Source organism: Pongo abelii, chromosome 15 (assembly GCF_028885655.2).
Source record: "Pongo abelii isolate AG06213 chromosome 15, NHGRI_mPonAbe1-v2.0_pri, whole genome shotgun sequence".
Taxonomy (NCBI): Eukaryota; Metazoa; Chordata; class Mammalia; order Primates; family Hominidae; genus Pongo; species Pongo abelii.
In genome coordinates this window covers 90664904-90691161 of record NC_072000.2, presented here as the reverse complement: position 1 = coordinate 90691161, position 26258 = coordinate 90664904, and the positions used below count along the sequence as shown (strand labels likewise).

Here is a 26258-nt window from a genome sequence, read left to right as displayed (position 1 = left end):
TAGAAGGATTGGGGTTTGGGGAGAAGTGACAAATACCTGTAATAGACAAACAAACCAAAACAACTGAATTCAGGGTGGCTGGACCCTCTTAATCTCAAAAGAGATTAATCTCAGGACTTCGTTAGATCTGACTTGTAACATTACAAGCAAAAATTAATTTGTTAGTTTCAGTATATCCCCAAACTGAACCACCAACTATCACGCAAAGGTTTCCCTGGAGCACAGAGGATCTGATTTTTAATTTTGACAGTTACCCATTCGTTTTGGTGTGTATTTGAGAAAAACACAACTAGGGAACAAACATGTGGTCCTCTGAACACTATTCCTTAGGAGGAGACTAACTTAGAAAGTATACCATATAGGCCAGGCACGGTGGCTCACGCCTGTAATCCCAGCACTTTGGGAGGCCGAGGCGGGTGGATCATGAGGTCAGGAGTTCGACCAACATGGTGAAACCCCGTCTCTACTAAAAATACAAAAATTAGTTTGGCATGGTGGTGTGCTCCTGTAATCTCAGCTACTCAGGAGGCTGCCGGGATGCGGAGGTTGCAGTGAGTTGAGATCACTCTATTGGACTCCAGCCTGTGTGACAGAGTGAGACTCTGTTAAAAAAAAAAGAAAGAAAGAAAAAGGAAAGAGAGAAAGGAAGGAAGAAAGGAAGGAAAAGAAAGAAACAAAAAGAAATAGAAAGAAAGAAAGAAGGAAGGAAGGAAAGAAAGAAAGAGAAAGAAAAAGAAAGAGACAGAAAAAGAAAGAAAGGAAGGAAGGAAGAAAAGAAAGAAAGAAAGAAAGAAAGAAAGAAAGAAAGAAAGAAAGAAAGAAAAGTAAATAAATACTGGCTTGGTGCGGTGGCTGACGCCTGTAATGCCAACACTTTGGGAGGTGGAGGTGGAGGCGGGTGGATCACGGGGTCAGGAGATGGAGACGATCCTGGCTAACACGGTGAAACCCCATCTCTACTAAAAATATAAAAAATTAGCCGGGCATGGTGGCGGGCGCCTGTAGTCCCAGCTACTTGGGAGGCTGAGGCAGGAGAATGGAGTGGACCCAGGAGGCAGAGCTTGCGGTGAGCCGAGATCCTGCCACTACACTCCAGCCTGGGCGACAGAGCCAGACTGCATCTAGAAAAAAAAAAAAAAAAAAAGTATACCATATGACAAAACCGGTGAAAGCAGTACCTAAATGACAAATCCAGGAAGCACTGAGATACAACAATGCCAAGGGCTTAAGGGCTTAAAGGTTTTAAGTAAAGAAGTATCACAATTCTTAAATATTTTTCTAAAATTAATAACATGTTTAGCTTTCTTTTCAAGTGATTTTCTCCCCTCTAACCTGCACATGATCACCGTCATTCCACCATCATCCCTGATTTTATGCCATTTTATTCAGCACCACCATCATAATAGCTCAATTTCTCAAGTAGTTACCATGTGTGAGGCAGCAGGGTATTAAGTGCTTTAAATGCACTATTCCACTGAATCTTCAAAATAATTTTGTAGGAGACACTATATTTATTCTCATTTTCCAGATGAAGAAACTGAAGTTTCGAGAAGCTACCCCTAAATCGAATTTGTTTTTGAAGCTTATTTTTTCCTTCTGAAATTCCCACCTCATTACCTGTATCTCCTATATATTAATGGTATAATTAAGAGTATCATAATAATAGCAAAGACTTACTGACCACTCATATCTTTAGGACACTGGTTTAAATGGTTACAAAGATTGCTTTATTTAGTACTCACAAGAACCCCTCAAGTAGATACTAATATTATCTTTGTTTCACAGATGTGAGAATGGAAGTAGAGAGAAGTTAAACAACTTCTCCACTGTTACATAGCTATGGATTGTAAGAACTGGGGTTTGATTGCAGACAGCCTGACCTCCGAATATATTTCCAAGAAAAGGTGTTTGCACTCACCCTTAGTCGTGCCTGTGGGGGTGGGACAGACAGAGAGTACATCAGAGTCAGGGTAAATCAGCCAGGTTATCCTGGGGATGCTTGCCTGTGAAAGCCTAGACAGAGCTGTTAAACACTAAAATCCTCGTTTCTGCCCCACGTTTTCGTCACATGTGCTAGATTTACTTGTAGGAAAGAAAGGAGAAGAAAAGAGCAATGAGAGGGCAAGAAATAGGGAGAAGAAAGGAAGAGAAAAAGATAATTGAAGCAGAGCAAGTTGAATTGATCTTATTCTCCACTTATGTCTCCAGTCTTTAATACATTTGGAGATTTGCAAATTAAAAATTTTTCAAAGAGCTTCTTGGCTAAATTGACCTCAGTGTTCTGACACATTCCAAAGCAACTGTGGGCTCTGTCACACCACCTCTAAAGACAAATCTGCTTAATAAGCCGAACTCTTCAATTACAGATAGCTAGAAGCCAAATTATGTTCACAATGCCCTTTAAAAATATCCTCCATTCTCAGATTCAGCAATCAGGTTAATCTTATGAATATAAACAAGAACTGACATGATTAAACTCTCTTACATCAAATTTATTAATCTAGTACCAAAGGGATGCAGACTTTTTGTAAAGTGCTTTCTGGAGACTTCTTGGTTCAAACTACTTAATATTTTATCCCTAAAAATTTCAATGTTATTTATTTATGGTAAGATAATCCCAATGCTTTATAATGCAAAACATGTGATGAATTTAACGTGGTGATATAAAATAATTAATTTCTAGCTGAAAAATTTCAGAGACTAAGGGTGGCAACCCAAATCATCTGCAGGTGCATTCTTTACTTGGTTACATGGGGGCAGTTCCATACTTTCCTTTTACAAGTTAGCAAAGAGACATTTGTTTTTCTATTCAACCAACATTTATCTCTGGCAAATCAACAAGTCATGCAATCATTAGCTTCACTTCTTGAGTTAGGCTATTTCTATGTTCCTTGACAATTAAGACTTGAGATAAGTAATGGCTTTTAAAACTATTAAATATACCAAAATGCAGTGATAACACCTATAAAATTTATTAAAAATATACGGCTTTTAGTCTATAGGAAATGGTATTATCAGCTGACAAAACAGAATGCCACTTCTATCTAAGGCTTCAGGCAACCTGGCTACAATTTTCCTTAGGCTGATTGGAAATAGCAATTATAGAAAATCTGATCAGTGCAATTGCTTAAAGTGGATCGATTGCATACAGAAGTCCTAAGGAAGAGATGACATATTTAATTACACAGCAAACACACATTAGCTGAGCTTTTAGGAAAATAATGATAGCTAGGTACAGAAAAATAGACATAATATTTATAAGAAGAAACATGATAATAGTGACAGTTGATAGAAAGAAAGGCAGCCACTGTAGTATCCAGTCTTTTCTTGACTGAAATTTTACAACAGAGACAGAAAGATGCAATTAATAACCCCACATTAAAAGGGATTCAAATAAGGCTAAGAGAATTCACGATTTTCACCCAATATTATCCAGCTGATGAGTAACAGAGACAAGATTGCAACCCAGGTCTTTATATCGCCCAGGTCTGTTCTCTGAATTGCTTGGTTTGACTTTCTACCAGCACCATGGGAGGAACGGTGACAGTATAGGTAATGGAATATATGACAATTGTGCAGATTTTCCATCAGTGATAGCCAAGTAAAATTTATACACATGATAAACTCCAAAAATATAATAATTTCTCTTTAATTCAGCATGACTATGAGACTGCACAAATGGAACATAGCAGTTACATTTAATGAGAAAAGCCTTAGTATTTATGACGTTTCCCTGCTCCTGGTCTGAAAGGTGGGTGACATTTCGGACAGAGAGAGAACATGAGGAAGCCATTGCTGACTAAGAAGAGATCCTAAAACAAGTTATAAAGTAAAATATACACTTGTATTGTCCTTTAGAGTTAAAAGAAAATATGTATGTTATTTTATCTAATGTTTACTCAATTCCTCAAGAGTAGGTGAGCTGGAGATTATCATCTTGATTTTAAAGATAACATTTTGAGGCTCAGTGAGGCCCAATTAGTGGAAAAGCCTGAATGGAGACTTAACTTTTCTGCTGACCAGCAGACTTTCTAGTATATTATCATCCAAGGCGGTAGAATAAGCATGCTGTGTGTGGTGAGGGATAACAGATGAGGGTGGGTGGTTAAGAAAAAAAGATCATAGTCTTTGATGAGAGTAGAGGGAGGTGAATATGGATATACAAATGCAGCCAGATAATGAAAAATTGTACAGAGTACATGTAGGAGTTTAAATATGATTGAGATAGAGAGATAGTGTGGTTTGTTGAGTACAGTAGGAAATATCCCCTATTGCATCTGGAGTCATGCAAACCTAGGGTGAATAGGATAAGCTATCTTACTTCTCTAGCCTGGAGGTTCCTTATCCTTAAAGTGAGACTAGTAATACCTCTGTGACTAGAGATTTATGGTGACAATAAAATATTTATTTCAAAATGTATGTAAGATGTATATGGCAAGCTCTTCATGGAAAATAGTGATTGTGATTATAACTATGAATGAAGTGAAATGAAAACTGTGTTTGAAGTTGCTTAACCGGGAAGCTGGGTGGGAAAGTAGAGAACAATGAGACCTGGAGTCAAGGGGCAAAAAACCATGTGACATTATTTTTAGATATAAAACCCTACCATCCTCCATGAAATTCTTTACTGGTTTCCAGTTACACTTGGAATAAAATTCAAATTCTAAAGCTCTTCTTACAAACACTTGCGTAATGTGACTACTGCATGTCTCTTGAGGCCTTTTTTATGTTCTTTAATCTCCACACATACTGGGGTTATTTAATTTCTTGCTAAATCAGTCTTCCTAGAATATCATTTTCCCAACTCATCATGTGGCCTCAACTTAAAGGTTCCATCAGTAAGCCTTCTCTGACCTATTGTCCTATCGCATTTCATTAATTAATTACTAGTATTTAAAATTATATATATATAATATATTTATGTTTGTATTTAGGCAATGGAATTATTGACAAGGAAATAGAGAAGTAATGTATTAATTAAGCTGAGCTGAAGTTCTCTGAAGTATAGTACTCTAGACAATATGAAGAAGAAAAAGGATAAGATCCTCTCCAGGGAGATTTTCAGTATGCTCAAAGTAGAGTCATATATATTACATTTAGAGATATCAACACAAGTAATTCCAGATATGATCATAGTGATTACTCCCCAAACTAAAGGGAATTTTAAAAATCTCTAAGTGCTAGAGTTGAAAAGGGCATGAGGCAAGTGGCTATTCTAAGAGCTCTAGAGGAAACTATCAAGGATTTTACCACTTAGAAACATGAGAAGTCTAAATACTGTTACAAGTTTTCTCCAAGCTGAAGAAGCTTTGGTTTTAAGCTCTTCGAGCCTGTGGATTAATGCTGTGTACGTGTGTGCCTGCATGTGTGTTGAGTGTGTCTTTCATCTTCTGTGCATTTTTGTGTATCTGTGGTTTGTTTTGAATGTTTTTTGGTGAAAGTCATATGTGTGACAGTGAAGTCAACAAGTTGATAGCAATGGGAAACGTGCCACTTGATGGAGATCATTTCATTGCATGTGGCTTCAGCCTTATAGCCACAGGCTCTGTCATGGCAACATCACTAGAGTATCAAGGTTTAGATTGTCAGAGGTCTTCTATGTCCAACTAAAAATGTCCCTTGCAAGTAATTCATTTGTTGAAGAAGACTATCATATTAAACCCCAAATAAAATTTTAAAATATTGCTCAATAAAATAAAAAAAATTTATGATCCAATGTAATATTCCAAGAGGCATCTAGTTGGTTATTTATGTATTTTCATTAGATAGATACCCTACTTATGTTATGGAAAAGATGAGTAAGAAATAGACCTGACAGGTTAATATTATTTAAGAGATGTAATAAACCTGAATGTCTTTATGAAATTTGATGAACATTTTTCCTAAAGTTAAAGAGATACTGGTTTACTTCATCAATTTCAACCATTTTTGTTTTAATTTTTGACAAGAAGTACAAATGTAGAAGACAAGTATCCCACTGTGCCCATGGGTCTGGCATCACTGAAAAATAGCAAACATGTCACCAATTGACTAGTGGAAAGAAAAAAATACATTTAACAATGTCATAATAAAGAATCTTGAAATCTGACAGCATTGAGAAGACTTATGAAATAAAGAGTGAGTATAATTTTGAAATTCCATCTCCTAAGGAATTCTTTAAAAATCAACCATGAATGCTGGTTTTTGGAGATCATCAAGGTAGGAGCGGATCTAGAACCAGGAACCAAAAGTCAAGATCAGACTGACAAAGGAATGTTTCTCAACCCTGTTGCTCTCCAAGACAACAATTTATCCCTTCTTTAAATAGACTTCCCTGATCACCTATTCAAAATAAGAAATATCATTTACCTTTGTCATACACCATCTGTCCTTCTGTTATTTATTATGCTTGAAATTACATTGTTTATATGTTTGTTCATTTAGTTATACAAGTCATACAATAGTACCTGACACACAGTGAACTCTAAAAATATTTACAGCAAATGACATGAAAACAAGATAAGAAAACACAAGGAAGATGGAAAGGCCATGGCATTATAACATGTTAGTTATCTGCTCAGAATTTATTTGATTTTTTTCTCCCATAGCTTAACACATTTTGTAATATAACTATAGTAAAATACAGTAATTAAAACATTTAAAATCAAAAAGTGATGCATTCATTCATTAAAGGATTATGTTGATTATCATCTTTCATTATAATTACAGCACTGTGTCTTCAAATCAGAATTAGATGGAATAACTGTGAATATCAACATGGTTTTATACTTGGAGGAAGATTAATTTTTTTACTTTTATGTATTATCATTTATGTATACATTTTTTTCTTCTGAGGTGGAGTTTCACTCTTGTTGCCCAGGCTGGAGTGCAATGGCACGATCTCGGCTCACTGCAACCTCTACCTCCCGGGTTCAAGGGATTCTCCTGCCTCAGCCTCCCTAGATGCTAGGATTACAGGCATGCGCCACCACACCCAGCTGCTTTCAATTATTTATTCCTGTATTAATATTTATAGAGTAGCTAGTGTCTGTCATTTTCCTAGTATGTTCCGTAAAAGACATAGATAAGTCCTGCCTTCTAGGGATTTAGAATCTAGTAGGCAAAAAGATAAGGAAACCAACATACACCAGTGCAATATGGCAATAAAGTTAAGCACAGTGAACTATGAGAGCACAGACAAGCAGACCCCAACCTGGCAGAGGTGGTCAGAGAAGGCTGACCATAGAAAGGTGGATGGACACCAAAAGGTAGAGGTTAGGTCAGGCTGAAAAAGTAATTTCTATAGCAAACAGAGAAATTCAGCCTGTTGGTATGACTGGGCAGAATTTATTTAGGAATTATGGGAGATAAAGATGGAGGGGCTCATATCACAGGAGCCTTTCATACCATACACACTACAGATAACATACATTAAAAAGCTATTTTCCATCCAATATGACTGAAACTGGAAGTTCCTTTCATACCACAGGAAGCAATGGTTTGCAAGAAGATGAGCTGATGTGAGAAGCAAGGCTGGGATCTCCAGAGACACAGACAAATAGGATAAATACATGAGGACACTTATTATATAAATCAGAGGCAGAAAAGTCCCACAACCTGTTGCCTGCCAGCTAGAAACCAAGGAAATCTATGAGTGTAATTCAGTCTGAGTCCAAGGGCCTGAGAACCAGGAACACAAACATTGGCAGACAGGAGAAGATGGATGTCCAAGTTCAAAGAGAGAAAGTGAATTTGCTCTCTTCTTCCTTTTGTTCTATTTGGGTCCTCAAAAGATTGTATGATGCTCACCATGTTGGGAATTGCACATCTCCTTTATTCAGTCTACTGATTCAAGTGGCAACCTCTTCTGTAGACACCCTCACAAACACACCCAGGAATAATGTTTTACCAGATATCTGGTCATCCCTTAACCCAGTCAAGTAGACATATAAAATTAACCATCACAACCACCAATGTTCTCACATTTACAGATTCAGAAATTTAATTTGTTTAATTCATCCAGAGCTCTGGAGAGTTTAGAATGACAAAATTCATAAGAGGCAGATACTATTATGTCCAAGTATAAAAGAAAACTTAAATCAACTTGTCAGTCCATTTTCTCCTGGGCAACAGCCTAGAAATTGGACAAGAATGGGATAATCTTATTAAAAAATATATTAAAATAAGTTATTATAATAAACCCATTCAACTGTGGAGAGGAAAAAAATAGAAAATTAATTATGTACATGGTCAGAGTCACTCAACTAAAAATAAATTGATGTTATATATTGTCCTTTGAATCTCCTTTTCTAAATTTCTACATTACATACTTTAAAACATATTTCTCCCACACTTTTCAGTGATATATAATAAACTACTTTTTAAGCTAGATGCCTCAATGATATTTCAATATATAGATTATGGTCTGATTTCTATTATTTTTCCTTTTCAAAGGGTGATTTTCCCTCCTAATTCTAGGTCTTTTTATTGGAGCAACATCAGCATTTATAAAGTATTATTGGAGTCCAGAAAATACATTACCAAACCCCTTTTAAAGATTCCCAAACTTCCACAGGGTGTATTTGAGGAAAATATGGATATTGAGGCTAGTTTTATCTTTAACTCAATGCTGGGTATTCCTTCATCACTATTAAAGCCAGGGCCAAGATTGTGCTATAAGCAGAGGGTCAGCATCAGCCATATCAGGAGCACTGCAGTCATGAAGATGAGGGCTTTTGCTTATCTATCTTGTTCATGTTCTATTCTGTTTTAATCTAACTTGTAAAAATGGGAACTTATTTACCAACAAAAAATAAAAAAAGAAAGATAAAAGTACCCTAAATCTGGCACCGCAGCTAGTTACAGACTTGAGAAATAGTACAGCCTGTGTAGACAACAACCTTAGCTTAACTTATCCTGTGTACACTTTCCAGTAGACATAATAAATCGCTTTACCATAGTCATAACTACCTGGAGTTTTCATCAAGGTACTCTTTAGACCTTCAACACAAATTTAATTTGAATCTTTTATGCTCATAAAGCTTCAATATCTACTCTTCCTACCCCATATTTTTATTTTATTTTTGATTGCCTCTGCCCTTGCTCTTTCAAACAAGATCTAAATGAAAAGTGTCAGAATATTATATCAAAAGCCATTTAGATTGTTTTTGAATAAAGTGCTGGAGTGCAGATAAGTATTCAAACTTCTGAGTGCTTGGTCTAACCTATTATGCCTTTCAGTGTGCCTTCAGGAAGCAATTTCTGAACTGTGACAAATGTTTCTCATCACTGTAACTTGCAAATGAGTCCAAACTCCTAGAGGTGTAGGACAATTGTTGACCTTAAGGATAAACAGGAAGAATTTCAAGTAAATGGCTTGGACTGTCATTATCAAGACTGATATTTGGTGACTGCTCGGTCCCAGCCCCTGCTGAGTGATGTGCTACATCATTCCAAGACCTGCATCATTTTATCAGAAAGAACGTCTTTGAAAATTCATCTCATAGCAGAGTCAATATTGCTTCTGCATGTGGATTTTTATTATCATCTATCAAAAACATAAAAAAGTTTTTTTTGTTATTATTTGAAAACAACTAAAACTGAAAACTCCTCTCTACGTTTATTCGTGTTTGGTATTTCTAAACAAATAGAGTAAATTGCTGGGTGTAGTGGCTGACACCTGTAATCCTAGCACATTGGGAGGCCGAGGCAGTAGAATATCTTGAGCCCCGGAATTTGAGACCAGCCTGGGCAAGATGTCAACACCCCGTTTCTACCAAAGAGAAAAAAAAAATAGCAGTTCCTGGTGGTGCATGCCTGTAGTCCCAGCTACTGTGGAGGCTTAGGTAGGAGGATAGTTTGAACCCAGGAAGCAGAAGTTGCAGTGAGCCAAGATCATGCCATTGCACTCCAACCTGGGAAACAGAGCCAGGCCCAGGTTTAAAAAAAAAAAAAAGAATAGGATAAATTAACTTAGTCTCTCTTGTATCTAATTCAAGCCATTTGTTTGTTTGTTTTTGTTGTTTTGTTTGTTTGTTTTTTGTTTTTGAGATGGAGTCTCGCTTTGTTGCCCAGGCTGGAGTGCAATGGCAGGATCTCAGCTCACTGCAACCTCTGCCTCCCGGGGTTCAAGCAATTCTTTTGCCTCAGTCTCCCAAGTACCTGGGATTATAGGCACCCACCATCATGCCTGGCTATTTTTTTGTACTTTTGTAGAGACGGGGTTTCACCATTGTTGGCCAGGCTGATCTTGAACTCCTGACCTCAGATGATCCGCCCGCCTCAGCCTCCCAAAGTGCTAGGATTACAGGCGTGAGCCACTGCGCCTGGCCCCAAGCCATCTTTTTTAATTGTGTCATTTACATATATTGACTACTTTGTGAGTGATTTTTATATTTGCATAATATTTCAAGGTGATTCAGGTGCTGTGAAAATATTACATTCTTTAAAGATTGCTATTTTTTTGTCTTTAAGGAGAAAGAAATGTATTACATAGACATTAAAGGTCATTAATCTTGAGTGAGGAGGTGATGTCAGCAAGATGGCTAACTAGAGGCACCCATGGCTCATCCTCTCACAAAAAAGGGACAAAAACAACAAACAAACAACTACCTTTTGTCTACAGGGTCTGAAGGAACGTGCTGAAGTACAGAGAAGGAGTGGCAGAGACCCTTGGAACATAGAGACTCAGGATGGCCAAGAGAGAAGAAAACAAAACACTCTGCTCTTGCCACCCCATCTCACCAATCAGGATCAGCTTGAAACTACAAGGGACATCTCCTTATAGGGAAAAGGCAATCAAAAGCCACCAGAATCCCCTATTGACACCACAGGCATCTGCAATCTTTGCTGCTAGAGAATTGTACAGTTTCTTACAGGTCATGGGGCCAGTCTGGGGAGCTACCAAGAGTTCACATAGTTGTGTTGCTCTTGAGAAGGGCCATATTGTGCTCCTCCCCCTGTGACCCAAGCTGCTGCTGCTGCATGGTGTCGTGTTGTAACCAGAGGCACTGCTAAAATGTGTTCTGCTCCAGGGGCCAGTAGCCACTGCCTCTCCCAATCACTGAGGCTCTGTCACTGTTATACCATCCTCATATATGATAGTGCACAATTCCCCAGCTGAACTGCTACAGAGCCCTACCCCTGAGAGAAAACTGCTTAGGAAGCACTTCATCTACCCCATTCCAATGGCTGCAGCACCCTGACTTTGTGCACTTAGAGCCTAAATCCAGTGAAACAGCCATGATCTTGGTGTCTGAGTCCATGTGGTGCCTTGCCTCCCAAGGAACAGTTGGAGAGTTGGTCCTTTCTCATGGGAAAGCTGAGTCCAAACTAGCACTTCCTTGGCACATAAAACAGCTCACCATCCTCTCACCTCAGGAGCCCCACCCAAGATGCTGGAACAGCTACACAAATTCCAGCAGCCTAGGCCACTGAGGCAATCTCAGGCATTGCTGACATTGACTACAGCTGAAGAAACTTCTTGGAGACTACACTACTGTGTCTACTTTGAACCGAAGCCAAAGCACACTACCTAACCAACACCATAGGACACATCTATAGGTAAAAGTCTTTCTCTACAAAAGCTACTTCATAAAATTAGAAAGAAAACCATTCTACCAGATGCACAGATATGAAAGCAGGGATACCAGAAACAAAAAATCAAGGATACAACATGTCACCAAAGAAACATAGTAATTATTCAGTAACTGACTCTGAATAAAGAAAATTTACAAGCTTCCTGAAAAGAAAGTGAAAATAATAATTTAAAGAAAACTCACTAAGATATAAGAAAACACAGACAATTCAATGAAATCAGGGAAAAAATATCACACAGAAAGAGATTAAAAGAGCCAAACATAAATCTTATACCTAAAGAATTAAATGAATAAAATTAAAAAAAAATACAATCAAGAGCTTCAACAGCAAATTAGATCAAGCAGAAGAAAAATTTCTGAACTTGAAGACTGGTCTTTTGTGTCAGAAGAACACACTCAGAAGAAAAAAAATTACCCACTCAGGAGAAAAAAAAAGAAAAGGAATAAAAATCATTGAAGAAAACCTACAGGACTTGTGGAATACCATTAAGTAAAGAAATTTCCACATCATTGAAATTCCAGGGGAGAAGAGATAGATGAGGGCACAAAAGTTATTTAATAAAATAATAGTTGAAAACTTCTGAAGTCTTGGAAGCTATATGATAATTCAAATCCATGAAGCTCAAAGAACAACAAAGAGATTTAATCCAAAGAAGTCTTCTCAAGAAATATTATAATCAAAGTATCAGAAGTCAAAGCCAAAGAGAGAACTCTAAGCAGCAAGAAAAAAGTGTCAGGTCACATATAGGGAATCCCCATTAGACTATATGCAGGTCTCCCAGCAGAAATCTTTCAGACTAGTAAAGAATGGGATGATATATTCAAAGTGCTGAAGGAGGGGGGAAAAACCCCTGCCATTCTGCAATATTATATCCAGCAAAACTGTCCTTGAGAAAAGATGGAGAAAGAAAGTCTCTTCTAGAAAAGGAAAAGCTGAGGGAAATTATCACCAGCAGACCAGCCTTATAAGAGATAGGGAGTGCTTCAACTGGAAGCAAAAGGGCAATCATTACTATCATGAAAACACGTGAAAAGATAGTCTCACTGGTAGAGGAAAATTCATTAGCAAATTCAAAATACTTTGTTACTATAATGGTTATTATATAAACTTTCAAGTATGTAGTATGAAGGTTAAAGGTCAAATGGTCAGTGATAACTATTTATAATAAGTTGTTAAGAAAAAAATATAAAAATATATAAACAAGCAATTTATAAATTGGGAGGGCAAGTTAAAAGTGTAGGATATATACATATATGTACATATATAATATGTATAACAAAACTTAATTTATTATTGGCTTAAATAGTTTATTTTATCTAAAATATTTTCATGTAAGGCAATAGTAACAATGAAGAAAAAAATTATGGCACATACACAAATGAGAAAGACAAAGTTATCAAAGCTTATCACTACAAAAGAATCACCAAACCACAAAAGGCAAAATATAAGAGAGGAACAAAGAATATATAAAACAAAACAAGCAGAAAACAACAAAATGGAAAGAATAAATCCTTACCTATCAAAAACAACCTTGAATGTAAATGGAGTAAATTCTCCAAATAAAAGATATAGAGTGGCTGAATTCATAAAACAAAAACAATAGTCAACTATATGCTGCCTACAAGTAATCACTTCACCTGTAAAGACACACAGACTGAAAGTGAGGGGATGAAAATTATTAATCCATGCAAATTAAAACCAAAAGAGAGCGAGAGTATCTATGTTTATATCAAATAAAATAGGCTTTAATTAAAAAACTATAAAGAGATAATAGAGGTCATTACACAATAATAAAGGGGTCAAATGAACAAGAGAATAAAAGAAGTATAAATATATCTGAACACAGCACAGTGAATATATAATGTAAATGTTGTTAGATCTAATGGGATAGAAAGACTGCAACAGAATAATAGTAGGAGACTTTAACACCCTACTTTCAACAATGGACAGATCATTCAGAGAGAAAATTAACAAAGAAACATTGGATTTTAACTGCACCCTAGGCCAAATGGATCTAGTAGATATTTACAGACCATTCTACATAATAGCTACAGAATACCCATTTTTCACAAGAGGACATGGAACTTTATCAAGAATAGATCATGTGTTAGGTCAAGTAGAGATTTACAGAACATTCTACGTAATAGCTACAGAATACCCATTTTTCACAACACCATGTGGAAGTTTATCAAGAATAGATACTGTGTAGGCCACAGAAACTCTCAACAAATTAAAAAAAATTATCTCAAGTATTTTTTCTGACTTTCTGACCATAGTGGAATAAAACTAGAAATCAATCATAGAAGGAAATTTGGAAGCTATAAAAATACATGTAAATTAAACAGCTTATTCTGAAAAAAAAAAAAAAAAAAACAGCAACAACAGGTCAATGAAGAAACTGGCCATCAGAGAAATGCAAATCAAAACCACAATGAGATACCATCTCACACCAGTTAGAATGGCGATCATTAAAAAGTCAGGAAACAACAGGTGCTGGAGAGGATGTGGAGAAATAGGAACACTTTTACACTGTTGGTGGGACTGTAAACTAGTTCAACCATTGTGGAAGTCAGTGTGGTGATTCCTCAGGGATCTAGAACTAGAAATACCATTCGACCCAGCCATCCCATTACTGGGTATATACCCAAAGGACTATAAATCATGCTGCTATAAAGACACACGTAAACGTATGTTTATTGCGGCACTTTTCACAATAGCAAAGACTTGGAACCAACCCAAATGTCCAACAGTGATAGACTGGATTAAGAAAATGTGGCCCATATACACCATGGAATACTATGCAGCCATAAAAAATGATGAGTTCATGTCCTTTGTAGGAACATGGATGAAATTGGAAATCATCATTCTCAGTAAACTATCGCAAGGACAAAAAACCAAACACCGCATATTCTCACTCATAGATGGGAATTGAACGATGAGAACACATGGACACAGGAAGGGGAACATCACACTCTGGGGACTGTTGTGGGGTGGGGGGAGGGGGTAGGGATAGCATTAGGATATATACCTAATGCTAAATGACGAGTTAATGGGTGCAGCACACCAGCATAGCACATGTCTACATATGTAACTAACCTGCACATTGTGCACATGTACCCTAAAACTTAAAGTATAATAAAAAAAGAAATTCAAAAGAAAATTTAAAAAATTTCTTGAAACAAATGAAACTTTAAACACAACATGCCAAAACCTATGGGATACAACAACAGCAGTTCTAAGAAAGAAGTGTATAGCAATAAACACCTACTTCCAAAAAGCACAAAGATCTCAATGAACCAACTAAAACTATACCTCAAAGAAGCAAAATGCAAGAACAAACTAAATCCAAGATTAGTAGAAAGATCAGAGCAGAAATAAATAAAATAGAAAATAAAAACAATACAAAGGTCAACAACATGAAGAGTTGGTTTGTTGAAAAGATAAAAAAAAAAAATTGACAAACTTTTAGCCAGATTTAAAAAAGAGAAAAGACTCAAATAAAATAAATCAGAGTTGAAAAAGGAGATATTAAAAGTAATATTACAGAAATGCAGGATCACTGGAGACTATTATGAATAACTATTCGCCAACAAATTAGAAAACCTAGAAGAAAGACATAAATTCCTGAATATATTCTACCTACCAAAATAGAATCATTAACAAATTAAAAACTTGAACAGAACTATAATGAGTAACAAGATTGAATCAGTAATAAAAAACATCTCCCATTAAAGAAAAGCACAGGCCCTAATAGATTTATGAGTTCTACTAAACATTTAAAAAAGAATTAATAACAACTCTTTTCAAACTATTCCAAAAAATTGAGGAGTAGATAATTCTTCAGACTCATGATATGAGACCAGCATTACTCTGATACCAAAACCAACCAAGGACAGAACAACAGCAACAACAAAAATAGGCCAATATATCTGATGAAAATAGAGGCAAAATTCCTCAACAAAATACTAGCAAACTGAATGCAAAAGCAAATTAAAAAGATCATTCACTGTGATCAAGTGTGATCTATCCCATGGATACAAGGATGGCTATATTAGTCTGTTCTCATGCTGCTATTAAAGACATATCCAAGACTGGGTAATTTATAAAGGAAAGAGGTTTAATGAACTCACAGAACCACATGTCTGGGGAAGCCTCACAATTATGGCAGAGGATGAAGGAAGAGCAAAGGGATGTCTTACATGGCATCAGGCAAGAGACCGTGTGCAGGGGAACTCCTCTTTATAAAACCATCAGATCTTATAAGACTTATTCACTATCATGAAAACAGCATGGCAAAGACCCACCCCCATGATTCAATTACCTCCCATTGGGTCCCTCCCACCACACGTGAGAATTATGGGAGCTACAGTTCAAGATGAGATTTGGGTGGTGACACAGCTAAACCATATCAATGGTTCAACATAGGCATATCAATAAACATGATGCACTAACAGAATCAAGAGCAAAAAGTATATGATTATGCCATCTCTGATTTCTTTGAGCAGAGGTGTGCAGTTATCCTTATAGAGATCTTTCACCTTCCTTGTTAGCTGTATTCCTAGGTATTATACTCTTTCTGTGGCAATTTTGAATAGGAGTTCCTTTGTAATTTGGCTCTCAGCTTAAGTGTTGTTGGTGTACAGAAATGCTAGCAAATTTTGCACATTGCTGCTGTATTCTGAGATTTGCTGAAGTTGCTTATCAGCTTAAGAAGCTTTGGGGCTGAAACAATGGGGTTCTCTAGATATGAGATCATATGATCTGCAAATAGGGTTAGTTTGACTTCCTCTCTCCCTATTTAAATGCCATTTATTTCTCTCTTTTGCCTGATTGCCCTGGCCAGAACTTCCAATACTACATTGAATAGTAGTTATGAGAAAGGGCCTTCTTGTCTTGTGCCAGTTTTCAGAGGGAATGCTTCCAGCTTTTGCTCATTCAGCATGATCTTTCCCGTGGGTTTGTCATATATGGCTTATATTATTTTGAGATATATTTCTTCAACACCTAGACTATTGAGAGTTTTTAAGGTGAGGGAATGTTGAATTTTATCAAAAGCCTTTTTTAATTCTATTGGGATAATCATGTATTTTTTGTCTTTAGCTCTGTTTATGTGATGAATCACATTTATTGATTTGCATATGTTGAACCAACTTTGCATCCTGAGGATGAAGCCTACTTGATCTTGGTGGATAAGCTATTCCATGCTCATAGATAGAAAAAATAAATATGGTTGAAATGGCTGTACTGCCTAAAGCAATTTATAGATCCAATGCTATTCCTATTAAACTACATTGACATTCTTCACAGAATTAGAAAGAACTATTTTAAAATTTGTATGAAATGAAAAAAGAGCCTGAATAGCCAAGGCAGTCCTAAGCAAAAATAACAAAGCTGGAGACATCTTTCTATGCAACTTCAAACTATACTACAGGGCTACAGTAACCAAAACAATATGGTACTCATACAAGAACAGACCCATAGATTGATAGAACAGAATAGAGAACACAGAAATAAGCCCGTACACCTACAACTATCTGATTTTTGACAAATCTGACAAAAACAAGCAATGGAGAAAGAATTCCTATTGAATAAATGGTGCTGGGATAACTGGTTAGCCATGTGTAGAAGATTAAAACTGAACCCTTTTCTTACACCATATATAAAAATTAACTGAAGATTGAAAACTTAAATGTAAAACCCCAAACTATAAAACCCAAGACAAAAACCTAGGTAATACCATGCAGGACATAGACATGGGCAAAGATTTTATGATGAAGACACCAAAAACAATTGTAACAAAAGCAAAAATTGACAAATGGGATCTAATTAAACTAAACAGCTTCTGCAGAGCAAAAGAAACTATCAAGAGAGTGAATAGACAATCTATAGGATTCAAAGAAAATTTTGCAAACTATGCATCTGACAGAGGTCTAATATCCAGCATCTATAAAGTACTTAAATAAATTTACAGGAAAAAATCATCCCCATTAAAAAGTAGGCCAAGGACATGAATGGACACTTCTCAAAAGAAGACATACATGCAGCCAACAATCAAAAGAAAAAAGCTCAACATTACTGATCGTTAGAGAAAAGCAAATCAAAGCCACAATGAGATACCATCTCACCCCAGTCAGAATAACAGTTATTAAAAAGTCAAAAACAACAGACGCTGCTGTGGTCGTGGAGAAAAAGGAACGATTTTACACTGTTGGTGAGAGTGTAAATTGTGGAAGACAGTGTGTCAATTCCTTAAAGACCTAGAGGCAGAAATATCATTTGAACCAGCAATCCCATTACTGTGTATATTCCCAAAAGAATATAAATAATTATGTTATAAACATACATGCATGTACATGTTCATTGCAGCAATATTTATTATAGCAAAGATATGCAATCAATCTAAGTGCCAATTAATGATAGACTGGATAAAGAAAATGTGGTACGTATACACCAGAGAATACTATGCAGCCATAAAAACAAAGAGATCCTTTGGAGGAGCAGGAGGCCACTATCCCTAGCAAACTAACACAGGAACAGAAAATCAAATACTGCATATTGTCACTATTAAGTGGCATGTAAATGATGAGAACGCACGGACACATAAAGGGGAACAACACACACTGGGGCCTATCAAAACGTAGAGGGTGGGAGGAGGCAGACGATCAAGAAAAATAACTAGTAGATACCAGGCTTAATAACTGGGTGATGAAATAACCTGTACAACAAACCCCTATGACATATGTTTACCTATTTAAGAAACCTGAACATGTATCCCAAAACGTAAACTAAAAGTTTATAAAATTTTAACAAAGTATATGATTATTTCAATAATACAGAACAAAACATTTGATAAAATTCAACATTCCACTATGTTAAAAGCTCTCAACAAATAAAGTATAGAAGGAATGTTCTTCATCATCAACATAATATAGAAGTTGAAAGTGATCCCTCTTAGATGTGGAACAAGACAAAGTTGCCCATTTTCATCACTTTTATTCAACATAGTATTGGAATTTCTAACCAGAAAAATTAGGCAAGAGTAAGAAATAAAGAGCATGTAAATTGGAAAAGAGAAAGTCAAATTGTCTCTTTTTGAAAATGAAATGATCTTATGTATAGAAAAAATTGAAGGCTCCAACAACAACAAACAAAACTGTCAGAATAAATATACACATTCAGGAAAGTTGCAGAAAACATAATCAATATACAAAAGTAACTAGTATTTCTACGTGTCAATAGCAAACTCTGAAAAATAACCAAGAAAGCAATCCCATTTGCAATAGCTACAAAAAAAATCCCTAGGAATAAATTTAACCATGAAGATGAAAAATCTTTACAATGACAACGATTAAAGATATTTCTATCAAAATACCAATGACATTCTTCAGAGAATTAGGAAAACAATCCTAAAATTTGTATGAAACTACAAAGTCTTGTTGTAGCCAAAGAGATTCTGAGAAAAAAGAACAAAGCTGGAGACATTACACTGTCTGACTTTATATTACAATGTATGTACCGAAACAGCATAATGAAGACATAAAAACAGACACATAAATTACTGGAACAGAAAAGAGAATAGAGAAATAAATTCACAATTTTATAGCAAACTGATTTTAGACAAAGGCACCAAGAACAACTATTAGGGAAAGGATAGTTTCTTCTATAAAAGTTGTTGGGAAAACTGGATATCCACATGCAGAATAATGAAACTAGACTCCTATTTCTCACTGCATACAAAAAATCAATTAAAATGAAACACATAAATGTAAAACCCAAAACTATAAAGGCACTAGAAGAATGAGAGAACTTAGTTGCAAACTATATGTGTAAAAAGAGATTAATGTCCAGAATAAATGAGGAACTCAAACAACTGAATAGCAAAAAAACAAACAACTTAATTAAAAAATGGGCAATAAATATAGAGAGTAGAAGGATAGTTACCAGAGGCTGGAAAGGGTAGTGAGGGTAGGGTTGTGGGGAAGTAGGGATGGTTAATGGGTACAGAAAATAGAAAGAATCAATAAGACCTAGCATTTGATAACACAACAGGGTGACTATAGCCAATAATAATTTAAAAAATACATGTAATAATTCTACGTATGTATGGGGCGCAATGTTATGTTCTGATACGTGTATGTATTGTGTAATGATTAAATTAGGATATTTAACATGTCCATAATTGTACATTTTAAAATAACTGAGTATAATTGAATTATTTGTAACACAGGAATAAATACTTGAGGTGATGGATACCCCATTTACTCTGATATGATTATTACACATTGCGTGCCTGTATCAAAATATCTTAGGTACCCAATCACTATATACACCTATTAGGTACTCACAAAAATGAAAAATTAAAAAAAATTAAATGGGCATAACACCTAAATAGATATTTCTCCAAATAAGCTATACAAATGGTAAATAAGTATATGTACAAATGCTCAACATTTGTAACATCAGAGAAATGCAAATTAAAACCACCATAAGATATCACCTCATTCCAATTCTAATGGCTCTTATGATAAAGACAAATACCAAATGCTGGTAAGCAAACTTAAAAAGGGAAACTCTTGTACACTGTTTGTGTGAATGTAAACTAGTATAGCCTTTATGAGAAACAGTATACAGATTCCTCAAAATATTAAAAATAAAACTACTATAAGATCTAGAAATCCCACTACTGAATATTTATTCAAAGGAAATGTAATCAGCATGTTGAAGGGAGGTTTGCACTCCTATGCTTACTGCAGCACTATTAACAATAGCAAAAATATAGAATCAACTTAGTGTTCATCAACAGATTGGATAAAGAAAACTAGTACATATACACAAGGAAACACCACAGCCATAAAAAAGAATGTTATTCTGTCATTTGTGGCAGCCCAGATGAACCTGGATGACATCATGTTAAGTGAAATAAGCCAGGCATGGAGAAGCAAATAGTGCATGATCTCATTTATATGTGGAAAAATTGAAAAATATGTAAGATCATGAACATGTTAAATACCCTGATTTAATCATTACATAATACATACATGTATCAGAACATAACATTGTGCCCCATACATATGTAGAATTATTACATGTAATTTTTTTAAGTCATGAAACATAATGGTCATAAGAGGTAAGAAATATTTTTCAACTATGAAGGATCAAACCATCCCTTCCATTTTGGGGAACAAATGTCTATGTTTGCTTAGTGTGGAGTACAGCTTCTTATAGTTTATAGTTTCATAAACAGAGGTTCATGGATTCTATGTTTTTGCTAAGAATGTAAAACCCAAATAGGAGATTCATCCAGAAATGTATCTTGTTTTTGTTCTAAATAAATTGGTTTAAACTAGATACAAGTAGACAAATCTTGTTTTCTGCATCAAAAGTTCAAAGAGGATATTAAAGACCTTCACAATCCATATAAATAACTAGAAGTACACTTGAAGTGCCCACCTGCTAATTGGTCCATACTTACTTCCTTCCCTAGTGCCTTCTGAAGCCAGGGAAATGTTAAGCACTTTATAGCCTGTGAGTTGTCTCTGTGGAAAAACTCCAAAAATTAATCAAGTCAAAATCAATCATTCTAAAGTCATGTTGTAACATTTAGCTTGAGACCATTCTTGTATTTTCAAAGTAAAAATATGAGCTGTCTGTTTATGCTAGAGATTTAAAACCTTAAAAAAAACCACTTTAAAAAAGGTGAAAATAACAGTCAATTTTGGCTTGGCTGAAAGATGATTTAATTATTTTTAAGCATTCATTCATTGATTCATGCAACCATTTTTTAAAAACCTATTCGTTGAGCACTAGAACTAGGTGCTGTTAAGTTAGACTTAGTCTGCAAAGCAGCACAATATTGTCGTCCCTTTTGAGAGATGAGTCTGGTCTTACACAAGGTCTTTCTTTTGGAGAGATATTATCTTAAGCAAGATTTTACCTTAAATAAGAAACCAAAAGAAAGCTAGTCGAAATACAAGTTGATATTGGTCGCAATGTTTAAAGCAGTGGCACCATGGTGTAGATTGGGAAGGTTCTGGCTTTAATTCTGTTGACCTTGGACAAGTTGCATAATCTCTTAAAAAGATTTCCTTCTCTGAATAAATGGGAATCATAAAAGAGGTAATCTTACCTTATGACTATGAATATTGAATGAAGTATCATCTGCAGTACAATTAAACTAGCATTAGGAAACGTTTAATAAATATTACCTATTGTTACTGTTATTCTTTCAAAAGTATATTCTTTCTGAAGCAAAGTCCTTAGTAGGTATAGAACATAAAGCTTATAAGTCTTTATGAAGGAATAGAAAAAAACCCACAAAGAATGGTGTAACATGGTATGAAATCCAGCTGCTTACTAGTTTTGCATAGTAGAAATATTTTTAGAAGTGTCATTTGTAAATTAACCCCCTCCTGTCCATGGTCTAATGAGATTTAGAAAGGATGGCAATTATTTTTGGTCATCTCAAGCCATTACTCAATTCTTGGTATAAAATCACTATTAGAGATAATTTCCTTCTAATTTCTAACAAATTATTATGGGACTTAAGTATATTTATGATGGAAAATGATGTAAAGTATATATTTTAATCTCTTTAAGAAAAGAACAAACAAAAATATATGCATAGAGTTAACATATTGTCATCTGCCCTAATCTATTTTTGAGTTTCCTTTGACTTTAAGCTTACAAATATTACAGTCCAGCTGTTAGCTGAAACAGGTCTCCTTCTGTCAGAAGTTTGCAAGAAAGAAGTTACTAGGATGTTATACCTCAGTTCCCATAAACTTGAGTGTGATAACAAAGTGGTCTACTCTCAGTTGTGATGTCCTTATAATAATGAAGATGTTCATAACGAGCATGAAATCATTTATTGAGAATTACTGAATCCACATTCTTTAATGAGAATTGTGATTATTATGTTCATACATAAGAATGTGGAAGGACAAAAAAGTTTCTATTATCAGACTTCAAGTCCTTTTTACTGAGCATCAGGTAAAATTTTGACCAGTGGTTGCAATCTGAAACTTCTGTATATCCCACAGTATATCTGAGGCAAGATGTATTTCTCAGGCTTCAGTGCCCCGTCTTTGCCTCTGCACTTACTCAGTATATAAGATGAATGTATTGATAGATATTGTTCATTAAATCCTCAAAGAAAGTGATACGATTTGGCTCTGTGACCCTACCCAAATATCATATCCAATTGTAATTCCCACATGTTGGGGAAGGGGCCTGGTGGGAGGTGATTGGATTATGTGGGTGGTTTCCCCATGCTGTTTTTGTGATAGTGAGTGAGTTCTCATGAGAGCTGATGCTTTAAAAGTGTGTGGCAATTCCCTCCTTGGTCTTTTTCTCTGACTCCTGCTTTTTCGTAGTAAAATGTGCTTACTTTCCCTTCACCTAGTGCCATGATTGTAAGTTTTCTGAGGCCTCTTAGCCATGCTTCCTGTTAAGTCTGCAGAACTATGAGTCAAGCTTCTTTTCTTCATAAATTTCCCAGTATCGGACCGTTCTTTATATCAATGTAAACATGAACTAATACAGAAAGCTTTGTTTCCCTCCAATGTCTGCAAAATTCTGTCATTATTTAGATGATTATTAAACTGACTCTAACTTGACTTCATCTTCATTTGCAACTAAAATGCTTTAGCAACTCTAATCTATATGTGGGATTAGTATTTGGAGATGTAGGGAAAGTGTCAGATCTCTTAAATATTTTCTTGTTGGGAAGATTCATTCTGTTCTTAGAGTGTGTTGTGAAAATGGATCCTTAATTTTTGCACAAACATGAGTATCATGATAGTTCCTAAGCAGCATCATCAAACATATTCTCTACGTGGGACACTAGAGCACTTCCCAATTTAATCATATTTTGGGGGGGTTACATTTATAACACACTAATTTGCAATTGTTACTAAGCTATAACGTTTCTCTATTTCATGTTAATCATAAATCCTCAACTAGGTCATCAACCCACAGAATTCAGTCATAATGCTTTTAAGATGTGTACGTCTGAAGTAATAAAATATTTTTACATTATTTAGAAACTGATTCTGAAGATATTTTGGGGGAAAAAAAACAAAACAAAGCTTCCTAAAGAGCTTGAGAATTTTGAGAATTAAAGGGCATTCTGTGAAGCCTTTTGTGAAGCCTTCTGTGAAGATGCAGATGAAAAAGTCACTCATCTGGCAGATTGTTTTCTAAATCAGTTTCATGACTTTACATCCAAACGTCGCACAATGAGAAGTATTCGATAATAGTTCCTTTGACTGGGTAACTGAAAATAAAATTTGAAACCATAATTCTAACTCAGTGGGATGAATAGACCAAAGATGACAGCATGTACCTCTTTCTCTGCTAAAGACAGTAGATTCTTCTTCCTGTTTTTTCAAAAAATTATTCAGGAATTTTCTGCAAGGCCCGCCTTTGATGCAGCTTTTGTGTCAGACTCTGAATGTCTAGAATTACCTTCCTGTAGGCTAACTCCTGATCGTGTGGTCTTATTTCATTATAATTATCATTATAGTTCTGGCTACAGGGTTCTGCTTAGTTTTCCAGAGTTACAATTCCCTCTTGACTATGATTAAACTGTCTATGGATTCATGGACCTGGAAAATTTAAACAGTCCAATTTAATGAAAAACAATTTTCATAGCCATCTGGCAATGGTCTGAATATTTCTGTAAGTTAGCTTTTTGCATATTAAACTTCTAAAGGAAATAATTAAATCAACTTTCATAATAACCCACTTGGAGAGAGTATGTTCTGTATGTTTCCAACAGCCCACTGATTTGTGTATCAGTTGTACTTCCTCAGTAGTTTTGGAGAGAAACAGATAATTTATATAAATTATAATCGATAGGGGTCTGCATTGCTGAGCATTTTAGAATAGCCTCTTGGGTATGTTATGTCGTTAGCGACTAAGAAATTAATCTTATCTGCTTGGATTCTTTCATTAAGGCAAGATTTAAATCAATTAATTATAATTAGAAAAATGTTAAAGCAAGAAAGCTTTCAGAATGAAAATTGTATTTGTGTAATTATGAAGAAAGTTCTTTTTACTTATAAAAGATGGCTTCACAAAATGCCATTTTGCAGGTTCCTTAAGTTGCTTATAAACATTTTCATTATGTTTTTATTTTCCATCTCATGAGCAATGTCAGCTGTGAAAACTAAGCATTTATTAGTGATGGCATGCTAGTTTGCTAAGAAAGATACCTTAGACTCACTCAGAAACAAGCAGATAAACTTTGTATTATTTTTAATCTTTCAGGCCTGGGTATGATTTGTATAACTATTAAATAACACGATGCTTTCTGGGAGAAATTCAAAAAATAAAACAAAACAAAATGAACACATAAAAAACAACTCCATTGAGCCTTAAATGTGATTTTGATTTTAAATTATTAGTTGAGGGAGGGGGTAAGTGCCCCCTTATGTATTTTGTCTGGCTTTTTCTGGAAGTCTAGATAAATAAGAATTTGGAAAAATTGCTGCTACCCAAATATTTTTATTGACAAACCCTTACCAGATGGTAAAGCCAGTCGGGAATGGTGTTTGCCTTTCAGTCAAACTTCATCTGGGTCTCTTCTATTGCTAGTTCTTCTATTTCTGATGGGACAATAAGCCACAGCCCATACATGATATTAACTTTCTGTATATGTAGATAGATAATACCAAGATAGATTTGTGAGTCAAGTAATATAATGAATGTTTACAAGAAAGTATAGATACATATTTTTAATACATAACCCTTGAATATCTTTCTATGGAATTAAGAACACTGATTGATGTTTTATTCAAAAGCAAAACCCTATTCAAAAGAATACCGTTTATACAAACAAAATTTACTTGCTTTAGAACCCAATTCTTGATAACCTTAATGAAAATTAATGCATTTCATGAAGGCCAAATATAGTTTATCTCTGTTTTAAAGTTGAAGGTATTTGTAGTGCTAAAAGTTCGCAGGTAGTCAATAACTACAATAATGATGCTGGTAAATCTAAATCAAAATGTACATTTGGAATCTTAATACTAAGCAATGCTAATAAAATATTTGATTGAGCTGACAAAACATTCGCTGTTTAAGTAAGTAATTAAGCTAGTGCAATGAACAGAAAACTATTTAAAGAGTCAATGGCCTTTCACGAAAGAAACAAATCTACAGTTTTATCTTGTTTTATAATATCTGCAGGCATGTTTTTCTTCCACCCACACCCCCACTTTTTTTTTTTTTTTTTTTTTGCTTTCCCTCTTACCAAGCTAATAATCCTTGGGAAACAACAAAAAAAAGGACCTTATTCTGTCCCTGCTGCTTATCACTTTCCTGAAATCATAATCCTCTCAGTGTAACCATAATCATCTCTGCAGGAATTAATTGTGATGACACAGAAGATTGTGACACTAAGCAGGAAGGAGGCAGCAGGAAACTGAGCATTATGAAGAGTAAAGATCTGTCTTATGAAAATATATGTTGTACATATATCACACCTCTCTTTAAGAATGGCATCAAGTTAAATAAGAGTAACTAAATACTTAAGACTATTAGGTTTTTTTACAGTGTATTTTTACAAAATTTAAGGGTTACGTTTAATGCTTCATTAAAATGTATTACTTTTTCATCAATTGTATCAGAAGGGTAATTTGCAGTTATGTATCAGAAGGGTAATATACAGTAATATCAAC

At 35.2% G+C, this 26258-nt stretch overlaps 1 long non-coding RNA gene across 2 annotated transcripts; it reads right to left on the bottom strand.

The window, feature by feature from the left end:
* Positions 1-317: 317 nt before the first annotated feature.
* On the bottom strand, positions 318-25926 carry LOC129049802 (uncharacterized). Of its 2 annotated transcripts, none has more exons than XR_008513148.2 (5): positions 25832-25926; positions 25102-25184; positions 21704-21735; positions 21050-21113; positions 318-1121 (listed from the first exon to the last, which is right to left on the bottom strand). It is a non-coding gene; the product is annotated as an uncharacterized LOC129049802 (long non-coding RNA). The 2 variants fall into 2 exon arrangements; XR_008513149.2 differs by having other exon boundaries at positions 25102-25227; positions 25832-25901.
* Positions 25927-26258: the final 332 nt, after the last annotated feature.